General features: G+C 44.4%; 1 protein-coding gene across 2 annotated transcripts in view; it reads right to left on the bottom strand.

The window, feature by feature from the left end:
• LOC124002030 (potassium channel subfamily K member 10-like) overlaps positions 1-12,575 on the bottom strand; it is a 34,822-nt gene that overhangs the window by 5,519 nt on the left and 16,728 nt on the right. The window lies entirely within an intron of this gene.

Below are 12,575 nucleotides of genomic sequence, written 5' to 3'. Positions count from 1 at the left end.
GAGGGAGGGAGGGCCGGATAGACGGATGGAGGGGGGGGGCACTGAGGAGACAGGCAGGGCAGGGTGGGGTGGTGTTCAGGGTTTTCCACTGTCCAGATGGCTAGCTGTGTGCTTGTGGCGTGCAAGGCAGGCAGCAGTCGTGGTCCGCCCCAGCACTTCTGCACTGCTGAACTGGCCAGGTGTGTGAGAGTCAGAGTCAGTATATCTGAAGGGTTGGATAGCCACTGTCCGGGCACAGGGCACATCCATAAGGAACACTTGCTTTGTAATAATTACTATCAGGGCATGTTTTTGTATTTACTGAGTGGTGGATGAAAGATGGCTGCATAGCAAATGTTGGATTAGCCCATAATATCAACAACATTAATGTATCACAGTCGATGCTCACACCATACAACCCCATACTTAGCACATTATTACAGGAATGCATAAATACTGTTCAAAGTGTCTGGTGGCTTGTTGTGTGTGTGTGGCCAAGCTTAAAATACTAGTGTTTTGGCATTTCCTCCTACACTCGGCAAACGTCCGCGGAGACAGTCACCTACAGGAAGACTTTTTTTTTTTTTCTCTCCGATCTCAGGTCTTATTAAGTCCCTGACTTATTTCTCCTGCTCTGTCAGAGGCAGATCATTAACGTTAGAGAATTACAGTCTCCTGCTACCTCTCATTGTCTCCTTATTCTGTACTGTAGCAAGTATCCAAACAAAGTAGTATATTATCTCCATTTTCTCCATTATATAATCACAATGTTTATGTGCGTTATACAATAAGGTAGAAATGTTAAAATATTTTTATATTTCCCTGACCTTAGAGAGCCTGTTTATTTCTCTATTTGGTTAGGTCAGGGTGTGATTTGGGTGGGCATTCTAGTTTTCTATTTCTTTGTTGGCCGGGTATGGTTCCCAATCAGAGGCAGCTGTCTATCGTTGTCTCTGATTGGGAATCATACTTAGGCAGCCTGTTTTCCACCTGAGTTTGTGGGATCTTGTTTTTGCACAGTAGCTGTCTAGCCCTGTACAACTTTACATTAATTGATCTTTTGTTGTTTTTTGGGGTTTTCATCTAATATAAAGAAGATGTACACTGCGCCTTGGTCTACTCTTTCTACCACCAACGAGAGCCGTAACAAATTTTAATTGTACCTTTATTTAACTAGGCAAGTTAAGAACACATTTTTATTTTCGGTGACAGCCTAGGAACAGTGGGTTAATTGCCTGTTCAGGGGCAGAATGACAGATTTGTACCTTGTCAACTCGGGGGTTTGAACTTGCAACCTTCCGGTTACTTGTCCAACGCTCTAACCACTAGGCTACCCTGCCACCTCAAAGATCCTTTAAATTCTCCACTTCTGCTGAAGTAAAGCTATTTCAGAAGAGGGAATCGTAGATTAGAATGAAATTTCCTCAGCACTTGTAGCCTTCTTGATGGGAATATACAAACACAAGACCAACCCATGCCTGCCTAGTAAACACCTCCTCACTTCTCCTCCATGCTGTCAGGTGGTAGTGATGAGTACTCCCTCGTGAATATGGATCTATCTACCCTGCTGTCACATATACAGAGAGAGACGGAGTCAACAGCACATCTTCAGCAGAGGAGCACTACTTTATACACATCATTGCACATGCCCTCTAATATATATGCATGTGTTGGAAGTAAGACGCAGAACATTAAGTATGGTGTGTATCTAATTGGGATGCTTTCAGTATTGAAAACATAAATACCCAGTGTATTCTATAAACCTGATTACCTGGATTGCTACTACCGCCCTTTAGCACTAACATCTGTAATCATGAAGTGCTTTAAAAGGCTGGTCATGGCACACATCACCTCCATCATGCCAGACACCCTAAACCCTCTCCAACTGACATACCGCCCAAACAGATCTACAGACAACGCAATCTCAAGTGCACTCCACACTGCCTTCTCCCACCTGGACAAGAGGAATACCTACGTGAGAATGCTGTTCATCGACTACAAGTCAGCGTTCAACACCAAAGTGCCCTTCAAGCTCTTCACCAAGCTCGGGACCCTGGGACTGAAACACCTCCCTTGATAGCATATGATTGAACATGCAGTTTTTGAGATAACTTGTACTGTACTCCAATGAATCTGGACATCACCCAAACATCACAATATAGGATAGAAATGCATATGTTTCAAGACCAAACGCGACAACTACATTTTCTCCCAGTATGTCTGAATATGTCATGTTCAGATTTACGCAATGCAGCCTTATTAGGGATAAAGCATAAGGCAACGCTGACGCTGAGGTTTAGACTCTCAGTGTGACCAATGATACCGGTGCTGTCCAGGCTAAAACAGTAGTAGGCTCCACTGCCCAGGTAAGTTTAGTTGTCTATTTCCCTACTTCTCTTGACTAAGCCAATATCAACTTCACACTTGAGCAGTTGAATATATACACTAGGTTATTGTAAAGGAGAATGTATTCTCAATCACCTGTCATCGATAAATAGAGGTATGAAGAAAAACATCTACAATATGAGCAACAAAAGAACTGATAATAGACAGAGTGTCACGCCCTGACCTTAGAGATCCTTTTAATGTCTCTATTTTGGTTTGGTCAGGGCGTGAGTTGGGGTGGGCATTCTATGTTTTGTGTTCTATGTTTTCTATTTCTTTGTGGTAGGCCGGGTATGGTTCTCAATCAGGGACAGCCGTCTATCGTTGTCTCTGATTGGGAACCATACTTAGGTACCCTTTTTCCCACCTGTGTTTGTGGAAGGTTGACTTTGTTTAGAGCACTTCGCTTGTGAGCTTCACGGTTTGTTTTTGTAGTGCGTATTGTTTTGTTTGGAGTCATTTGGATTAATAAAGGAAATGTACGCTCACCACGCTGCACCTTGGTCCGCTCCTTCCAACAGCCGTGACACAGAGGAAGCATAGAGGAAATGGATTCCTTGAGAGCATATCCCTTGTTGTTAGCGGCACAGTCTGGAATATAATCTCTGTCCAGGTTTTACTAACATATATTATTGTTATAGGTGGAACCACATATTGAAAGCATGAGTTCCCTCTCTCCTTAAATGTGCATTACAATCTCCACATCATTACATTTAGGGTAGTGCATCAGTGAGAGGCACTCTATATTATAGAGGCACAAAAGGTTAGACATGAAATGTCTGGTTTTAGCTTTGTCAGCACAGCCTGAGTACCTCAGGACTAAATTGTATTTATTTTTAAATAAATAAAATAATTTCACCTTTATCTAACCAGGTAGGCTAGTTGAGAACAAGTTCTAATTTACAACTGCGACCTGGCCAAGATAAAGCAAAGCAGTGCGACACAAACAACAGAGTTACACATGGAATAAACAAACATAGTCAATAATACAATAGAAAAAGTCTATATACAGTGTGTGCAAATGAGGTAGGATAAGGGAGGTAAAGGCAATAAATAGGCCTTGGTGGCAAAATAATTACAATATAGCAATTAAACACTGGAGTGATAGATGAGTGTGCAAGTAGAGATACTGGGGTGCAAAGGAGATAAATAAAATAAATAACACTATGGGGATGACGTAGTTGGATGCAGGTGCAGTGATCTGTGAGCTGCTCTGACAGCTGGTGCTTAAAGTTAGTGAGGGAGATTGATTTTTTTCAGTGATTTTTGCAGTTCGTTCCAGTCATTGGCAGCAGAGAACTGGAAGGAAAGGCGGCCAAATGAGGAATTGGCTTTGGGGGTGACCAGTGAAATATATCTGCTGAAGCACATGCTACGGGTGGGTGCTGCTATGGTGACCAGTGAGCTGAGATACAGCGGGGCTTTACCTAGCAAAGACTTATAGATGACCTGGAGCCAGTGGTTTTGTCAACATATGAAGCAAGGGCCAGTCAACGAGAGCATACAGGTCGCAGTGGTGTGTAGTATATGGTGCTTTGGTGACAAAACGGGTGGCACTGTGATAGACTGCATCCAATTTGCTGAGTAGGGTGTTGGAGGCTATTTTGTAAATTACATCACTGAAGTCTAGGATCGGTAGGATAGTCCGTTTTACGAGGGTATGTTTGGCAGCATGAGTGAAGGATGCTTTGTTGTGAAATAGGAAACAGGTTCTAGATTTAACATTGGATTGGAGAAGCTTAATGTGAATCTGGAAGGAGAGTTTACAGTCTAACCAGACACCTAGGTATTTGTAGTTGTCCACATATTCTAAGTCAGAACCGTCCAGAGTAGTGATGCTGGACGTGCGGGCAGGTGTGGGCAGTGATCGGTTGAAGAGAATGCATTTAGTTTTACTTGCATTTAAGAGCAGTTGGAGGCCACGGAAGGAGAGTTGTACGGCAATGAAGCTCGTCTGGAGGTTAGTTAACACAGTGATACATACAATCAGTATATAAATGATTCACTTTTCCTCTCTGTCTTCCTGATTCATTTTAGTTCTCACAAAACCTCACCTGGATTAATCAACCCGCTAGCTACATCATTCAAGCTGTATGGCTTGATGTTTGTATGATGAAAGGAATACATTAGTGTGACAAAAGAATATCCTTACTGTTAAGACATGTGCTTCTCTGCATGCTTAGTTAGCACTGGTTTTAACCCTACATTAAACCTACATATCATTAGAGATAAGGTAACCAATCATTCCACCTGGATTTAACCTTGAACATGGGTTTAATCAATTGCTTATTTTGCTAATCAAATTAATCAGTGACTAGTGCCACAAACAGGTAGTGACTGCAACTTTACCAAGGGCATTGTAATGTTGCAGGAGTGTGTTGGTGCATGCCTGCAGGAGGAAACACTTGAGTAACTGGTAATACAACCCATTATAACAACCCATTATATAATACAACCCATTATATTATATGGTAATACAAACCATTATAGCAGTGCTGTAAATTATAGCTTTTCCACCCGGTAAAGACAGTTTAGGGCAAATAATATATTTACTATAAAAAAACAACTGCCTGTGGACAGTATAACATTCAAAAGCTCTATTTCAGAGCTAAAGCTCTTAGATAAGAAAAACAACAAGTCTTGATTGGAGTGGATGACACCATGAAGTCCCATTGTGCCACACACACTGAGTCATACCAACCCTGCCAGGCACTGCCAATTAGGCCCAACGTCCCGGTGGGCACACAGTGGGTGGGCAGCAGACACACTTCAGAGACACACTGCTAAATGGCATATATTATTATTATTATTATACATACAAACACACGCACACACATATTCTATACTGTTCTACGATATCTTAGTCACTTGATTTTTACATATCTTGCATTACTCATCTCATATGTATATACTGTATTCTATACTATTCTACGGTATCTTAGTCACTTAATGTTTACATATCTGGCATTACTCACCTCATATGTATATACTGTTTTCTATACTATTCTACTGTAACTTAGTCCGTTCCGCTCTGACATCGCTCGTCCATATGTATATAGTCTTAATTCATTCCTACCTAGATTTGTGTGTATTGGGTATATGTTGTGTAATTTCTTAGATATTACTTGTTAGATATTACTGCACTGTCGGAGCGAGAAGCACAAGCATTTCACTACACCCACAATAACATCTCCAAATCATGTGTATGTGATAAATACGATTTGATTTGATGCATGCACGCATGCACACACACTCTTCTCGAAATTGCCATCTCGCAACCGACGCCCCTGTCAAACAGCATGACAACAGTGAGACACCGAAAGCTGGGCTACTGCCCATGGCCATCAGGATGAATGATGGCTGAATGACATGTTTGACACAGCACTAATGGCCGGGCTATAGAACCTGTTAGGGGAACAGATAAATCCCAGTCATATTGATGGAGTGCTTGTTTTAAGAGTCCACGCCCCACAGGACATCTCTCAAGTGGGCAGAGTTACTGCTTTTACTGTAGCCTCCTTTTGCTGAGCTTCAGACTTGGATGTATCTGTCAAATGAAGGCTAATGTCTAGATGTGACTTGTTATAGAAGATGGACATTGTCGTAGCGTTGACTATCATTAAATGTCAAGACTGTTATATTATCAAATCAATTCTCTATGTGTAATTATTCCTTGTGTGATTAAACTAATCATGTAACTTTAATTAACTAGGATGTCGGGGAACCACAGGAAAATGTTTAGAGTCTCTATTTCCTGAATTAATATTCATATCTTATCAATTACAGTCTTCTATCAATGTATTATTACATCATCAATCTCATTCCTGAATGTTGTAAACCATTGGATATCTGCACGAACCCTAGCATCAAAGCATGAATCAGCGATATACAAATTGGCTTAATTATTTATTTACTAACGAACTAATTAATCACAGAATTACATAAACATACACACAATACTTCTACATTGATTACGGACATAATACACTGAAAAGTCCCTAGTGGGCTAAGCCTTTATGACAGCTTGGTAGACAAAGGAAAGGGTTGGGGCCAGCTCAGGAGCGGAAAACTCAGAGTGGAACCCCGTACATACACTGCAGTCATGGAAATGCTTATACTTTGAACATGAACAACCGCTCATTCGAAAAGAAATTGCAATTGACATATTTACGAGTGTATGCCTTTGTTATCCCTCTCTGCGATTGCCATTCCGTCTGCTGGATAAACTGTTGACAGAAATCTCTGGTTTGTCCATCAGAGATCAAAGTCTTTCGGAGTTTTAGCTTGTTATAATGGATACATCAAAGTACCATTAAGCAGTTTGACTGGTTGCGTTTACCAGACTAAAGTACTTAAACAGCTGCAGCCTGAATAATTGTTCTGTAGTTTGTCGATTTCTTAGCCATTTCAAAGTGGGAATGATCTCCACGTTCTCTGGTCTTGTCCTTTGGTAGAGTTGCCAACCATTTCAACATGTAGCGACAGCTCCATGTTTTCTTGTCTAATGTAAATTTTGTCATAAGTGTTTTTGATACTGGAGTACAAAAGGGGGTGTTCCATGACACCGATGTAAATGTCTGTGCTCACGGGGGCGTGGCCACTGACTGATCATAAGTTACTATGAAAAACAATTCTCATTTAGAAGACTAACATCACATGACATCTTTCCAAATGTATTCCTATAACACAATAGTTTATTTTATACAACATTCAGATGCAAACTCGATAATTGAGAAGTGTATACAAAAAAAGAAACAGTAATGTGTGTTTCCTGTCCTTCATGAGGTCACCAAATGAAACAAACTCGACATAACTGTTCCTTAAGTGTCCACGGACCACTCCAACTGCTTGGACTACGGAAATACTGTTCAATTATTTATTCTTTTGATGTCCAAGTGTCTCTCTTTGTGGGGAAAGGAGTTTCGGTATTTACAACCATCATAAACCTGTGGTGGGAGAGGGGGGGGGGCTAGGATCCTCACCCAAAAGGGGCACGTCATGACAACATGTACTGGAAATCAATGCATTTTGTTTGCTCCGTCATCAATTAAGGAGTGACTCAACCTAGGGCTGTGTCGGTCTTGAAATTTTGTCAGCCGGTAACTGTCATGCAAATGACTGCCGGTCCCACATTAATTGACCGTTAATTCACATAAACACGTTTAGCATCTCCAGGCCTCCACATATACGAGCCACTGATGTGTGCATTTTGATTTTTTTTTTAAATATATTTTTTTATACACCATCACAATAAATCCATTATTTATTTTAGGCAGGTATAAAGAAACATTATGATGTGGAGAAAATGTATTTCAGAAGAACAAAATAGCATATTTTGAGTCAGTGAGTACATGTATGTTATCTGGCTATTTGCCATGCCATTGGCAGCCTAGGCTGTAGGCTAGTTCATTTAGCAGACAAGATATGCTTATAAATCCCAAGCCATTATTTTATATTATATAACTTTATAGTGGGAAGAATATAATTCAACTTTGATGACTAAAACAGAAAGGATATTCTTCACATTCCTTAGTGAGGTGGCTATGTTGAGCATAAAGGTGATCATTTGAAACAGGTCCTATACGCTAGATTTACAATTAGTCTATTAGGCAACTTTAGGAGTGAATGACAAACCTTAGAATGTCTTAAAAATCAAAACACATATGGGTTGCATGATGTGTCTATATTGATTCATTTAAAAAGTCACAAAAAAAGCTTGCGCTCTGTTCCTTGCGTCAGTCAGGCTGCACACGCTGTTCTCTCATCAAGTAATAATACTCTCACCCATGAGACTATTCTGAATTGAATCTTGTCTTTACTAATATGTGAAATTAGTTTGGATTTAGAATGGGCCATTATCAAATGGACAGGGCAATGGGCAGGGGGAAAAGACATGTCATCTGTCATGTTTGTCATTTATTATCATGTCTTGTCCCTGTGCTCCCCATTCTGTTCGTTTCCCTCTACTGGTCTTGTTAGGTTCTTTCCCTCTTTCTATCCCTCTCTCTCCCCCTCCCTCTCTCACTCTCTCGCTCTCTCTTCTCTCTGTCGTTCCGTTCCTGCTCCCAGCTGTTCCTATTCCCCTAATCATCATTTAGTCTTCCCACACCTGTTCCCGATCCTTTCCCCTGATTAGAGTCCCTATTTATTCCTTTGTGTTCCGTTCCTGTCCCGTCGGTTCCTTGTTTAGTATTCACCGTGCTGTGATTGTGTTTCGCCCTGTCCTGTCGTGTTTTTTGCCTTCATCAGATGCTGCGTGTGAGCAGGTGTCTCTGTCAACTACGGCCTGCGCCTACCTGAAGCGACCTGCAGTCTGTGGCCGCTTCTCTTGTTATTCCCCTCTACAGACTAGAGGATTTCTGTTATTCCCTGTTTGGACTTGAATAAACTCTGTTTCTGTTAAGTCGCTTTTGGGTCCTCTTTCACCAGCATGACAGAAGGAACCGACCAAGGAATGGACCCAGCGACTTCAGACGCTCGTTACACTGCCGTCAAGATCCAAGGAGCCATGCTCGGCAGACACGAGCAGGAATTGTCTGCTGCTCGCCATGCCGTGGAGAACCTGGCCGCTCAGGTTTCCGACCTCTCTGGACAGTTCCAGAGTCTACGTCTCGTGCCACCTGTTACTTCCTGGCCTGCCGAGCCTCCAGAACCTAGGGTTAATAACCCACCTTGCTACTCCGGGCAGCCCACTGAGTGCCGCTCCTTTCTCACGCAGTGTGAGATTGTGTTCTCTCTCCAACCCAACACATACTCTAGAGAGAGAGCTCGGGTTGCTTACGTCATTTCACTCCTTACTGGCCGGGCTCGAGAATGGGGCACAGCTATCTGGGAGGCAAGGGCTGATTGCTCTAACAAGTTCCAGAACTTTAAAGAGGAGATGATTCGGGTTTTTGACCGTTCAGTTTTTGGTAGGAGGCTTCTAGGGCCCTGGCTTCCTTATGCCAAGGTGAACGGTCCATAACGGATTATTCTATTGAGTTTCGCACTCTTGCTGCCTCTAGTGAGTGGAACGAGCCGGCGCTGCTCGCTCGTTTTCTGGAGGGACTCCACGCAGTGGTTAAGGATGAGATTCTCTCCCGGGAGGTTCCTTCAGATGTGGACTCTTTGATTGCTCTCGCCATCCGCATAGAACGACGGGTAGATCTTCGTCACCGGGCTCGTGGAAGAGAGCTCGCATCAACGGTGTTTCCCTGCTCCGCATCGCAACCATCTCCCTCCTCTGGCTTTGAGACTGAGCCCATGCAGCTGGGAGGGATTCGCATCTCGACTAAGGAGAGGGAACGGAGGATCACCAACCGCCTGTGCCTCTATTGCGGAGTTGCTGGACATTTTGTTAATTCATGTCCAGTAAGAGGCCAGAGCCCATCAGTAAGCGGAGGGCTACTGGTGAGCGCTACTACTCAGGTCTCTTCATCTAGATCTTGTACTACTATGTCGGTCCATCTACGCTGGACCGGTTCGGGTGCTACATGCAGTGCCTTGATTGACTCTGGGGCTGAGGGTTGTTTCATGGACGAAGCATGGGTTCGGAAACATAACATTCCTTTCAGACCGTTAGACAAGCCTACGCCCATGTTTGCCTTAGATGGTAGTCATCTTCCCAGTATCAAATTTGAGACACTACCTTTAACTCTCACAGTATCTGGTAACCACAGTGAGACTATTTCTTTTTTGATTTTCCGTTCACCGTTTACACCTGTTGTTTTGGGTCATCCCTGGCTAGTATGTCATAATCCTTCTATTAATTGGTCTAGTAATTCTATCCTATCCTGGAACGTTTCTTGTCATGTGAAGTGTTTAATGTCTGCCATCCCTCCCGTTTCTTCTGTCCCTACTTCTCAGGAGGAACCTGGCGATTTGACAGGAGTGCCGGAGGAATATCATGATCTGCGCACGGTCTTCAGTCGGTCCCGAGCCAACTCCCTTCCTCCTCACCGGTCGTATGATTGTAGTATTGATCTCCTTCCGGGGACCACTCCTCCTCGAGGTAGACTATACTCTCTGTCGGCTCCCGAACGTAAGGCTCTCGAGGATTATTTGTCTGTGTCTCTTGACGCCGGTACCATAGTGCCTTCTTCTTCTCCGGCCGGGGCGGGGTTCTTTTTTGTTAAGAAGAAGGACGGTACTCTGCGCCCCTGCGTGGATTATCGAGGGCTGAATGACATAACGGTTAAGAATCGTTATCCGCTTCCCCTTATGTCATCAGCCTTCGAGATTCTGCAGGGAGCCAGGTGCTTTACTAAGTTGGACCTTCGTAACGCTTACCATCTCGTGCGCATCAGAGAGGGGGACGAGTGGAAAACGGCGTTTAACACTCCGTTAGGGCATTTTGAGTACCGGGTTCTGCCGTTCGGTCTCGCCAATGCGCCAGCTGTTTTTCAGGCATTAGTTAATGATGTTCTGAGAGACATGCTGAACATCTTTGTTTTTGTCTATCTTGACGATATCCTGATTTTTTCTCCGTCACTCGAGATTCATGTTCAGCACGTTCGACGTGTTCTACAGCGCCTTTTAGAGAATTGTCTCTACGTAAAGGCTGAGAAGTGCTCTTTTCATGTCTCCTCCGTTACTTTTCTCGGTTCCGTTATTTCCGCTGAAGGCATTCAGATGGATTCCGCTAAGGTCCAAGCTGTCAGTGATTGGCCCGTTCCAAGGTCACGTGTCGAGTTGCAGCGCTTTTAGGTTTCGCTAATTTCTATCGGCGTTTCATTCGTAATTTCGGTCAAGTTGCTGCCCCTCTCACAGCTCTTACTTCTGTCAAGACGTGTTTTAAGTGGTCCGGTTCCGCCCAGGGAGCTTTTGATCTTCTAAAAGAACGTTTTACGTCCGCTCCTATCCTCGTTACTCCTGACGTCACTAGACAATTCATTGTCGAGGTTGACGCTTCAGAGGTAGGCGTGGGAGCCATTCTATCCCAGCGCTTCCAGTCTGACGATAAGGTTCATCCTTGCGCTTATTTTTCTCATCGCCTGTCGCCATCTGAGCGCAACTATGATGTGGGTAACCGTGAACTGCTCGCCATCCGCTTAGCCCTAGGCGAATGGCGACAGTGGTTGGAGGGGGCGACCGTTCCTTTTGTCGTTTGGACAGACCATAAGAACCTTGAGTACATCCGTTCTGCCAAACGACTTAATGCCCGTCAAGCTCGTTGGGCGTTGTTTTTCGCTCGTTTCGAGTTTGTGATTTCTTACCGTCCGGGTAGCAAGAACACCAAGCCTGATGCCTTATCCCGTCTGTTTAGTTCTTCTGTGGCTTCTACTGATCCCGAGGGGATTCTTCCTTATGGGCGTGTTGTCGGGTTAACAGTCTGGGGAATTGAAAGACAGGTTAAGCAAGCACTCACGCACACTGCGTCGCCGCGCTTGTCCTAGTAACCTCCTTTTCGTTCCTGTTTCCACTCGTCTGGCTGTTCTTCAGTGGGCTCACTCTGCCAAGTTAGCTGGTCATCCCGGTGTTCGAGGCACTCTTGCGTCTATTCGCCAGCGCTTTTGGTGGCCGACTCAGGAGCGTGACACGCGCCGTTTCGTGGCTGCTTGTTCGGACTGCGCGCAGACTAAGTCGGGTAACTCTCCTCCTGCCGGTCGTCTCAGACCGCTCCCCATTCCTTCTCGACCATGGTCTCACATCGCCTTAGACTTCATTACCGGTCTGCCTTTGTCTGCGGGGAAGACTGTGAGAGCCGCCAATAAACGCAGGATTAAGAGTCCAAGGTATTGTTGCGGCCAGAGAGTGTGGCTTTCCACTCGCAACCTTCCTCTTACGACAGCTTCTCGTAAGTTGACTCCGCGGTTCATTGGTCCGTTCCGTGTCTCCCAGGTCGTCAATCCTGTCGCTGTGCGACTGCTAGCTTCTTCCGCGACATCTTCGTCGCGTCCATCCTGTCTTCCATGTCTCCTGTGTTAAGCCCTTTCTTCGCACCCCGTTCGTCTTCCCTCCCCCCCTCCCGTCCTTGTCGAGAGCGCACCTATTTACAAGGTACATAAGATCATGGACATGCGTTCTCGGGGACGGGGTCACCAATACTTAGTGGATTGGGAGGGTTACGGTCCTGAGGAGAGGAGTTGGGTTCCGTCTCGGGACGTGCTGGACCGTTCACTCATCGATGATTTCCTCCGTTGCCGCCAGGATTCCTCCTCGAGTGCGCCAGGAGGCGCTCGGTGAGTGGGGGGGTACTGTCATGTTTGTCATTTATTATCATGTCTTGTCCC

Source organism: Oncorhynchus gorbuscha, linkage group LG17 (genome assembly GCF_021184085.1).
Source record: "Oncorhynchus gorbuscha isolate QuinsamMale2020 ecotype Even-year linkage group LG17, OgorEven_v1.0, whole genome shotgun sequence".
Classification (NCBI taxonomy): Eukaryota; Metazoa; Chordata; class Actinopteri; order Salmoniformes; family Salmonidae; genus Oncorhynchus; species Oncorhynchus gorbuscha.
This window is presented reverse-complemented; position numbering and strand designations above follow the sequence as displayed.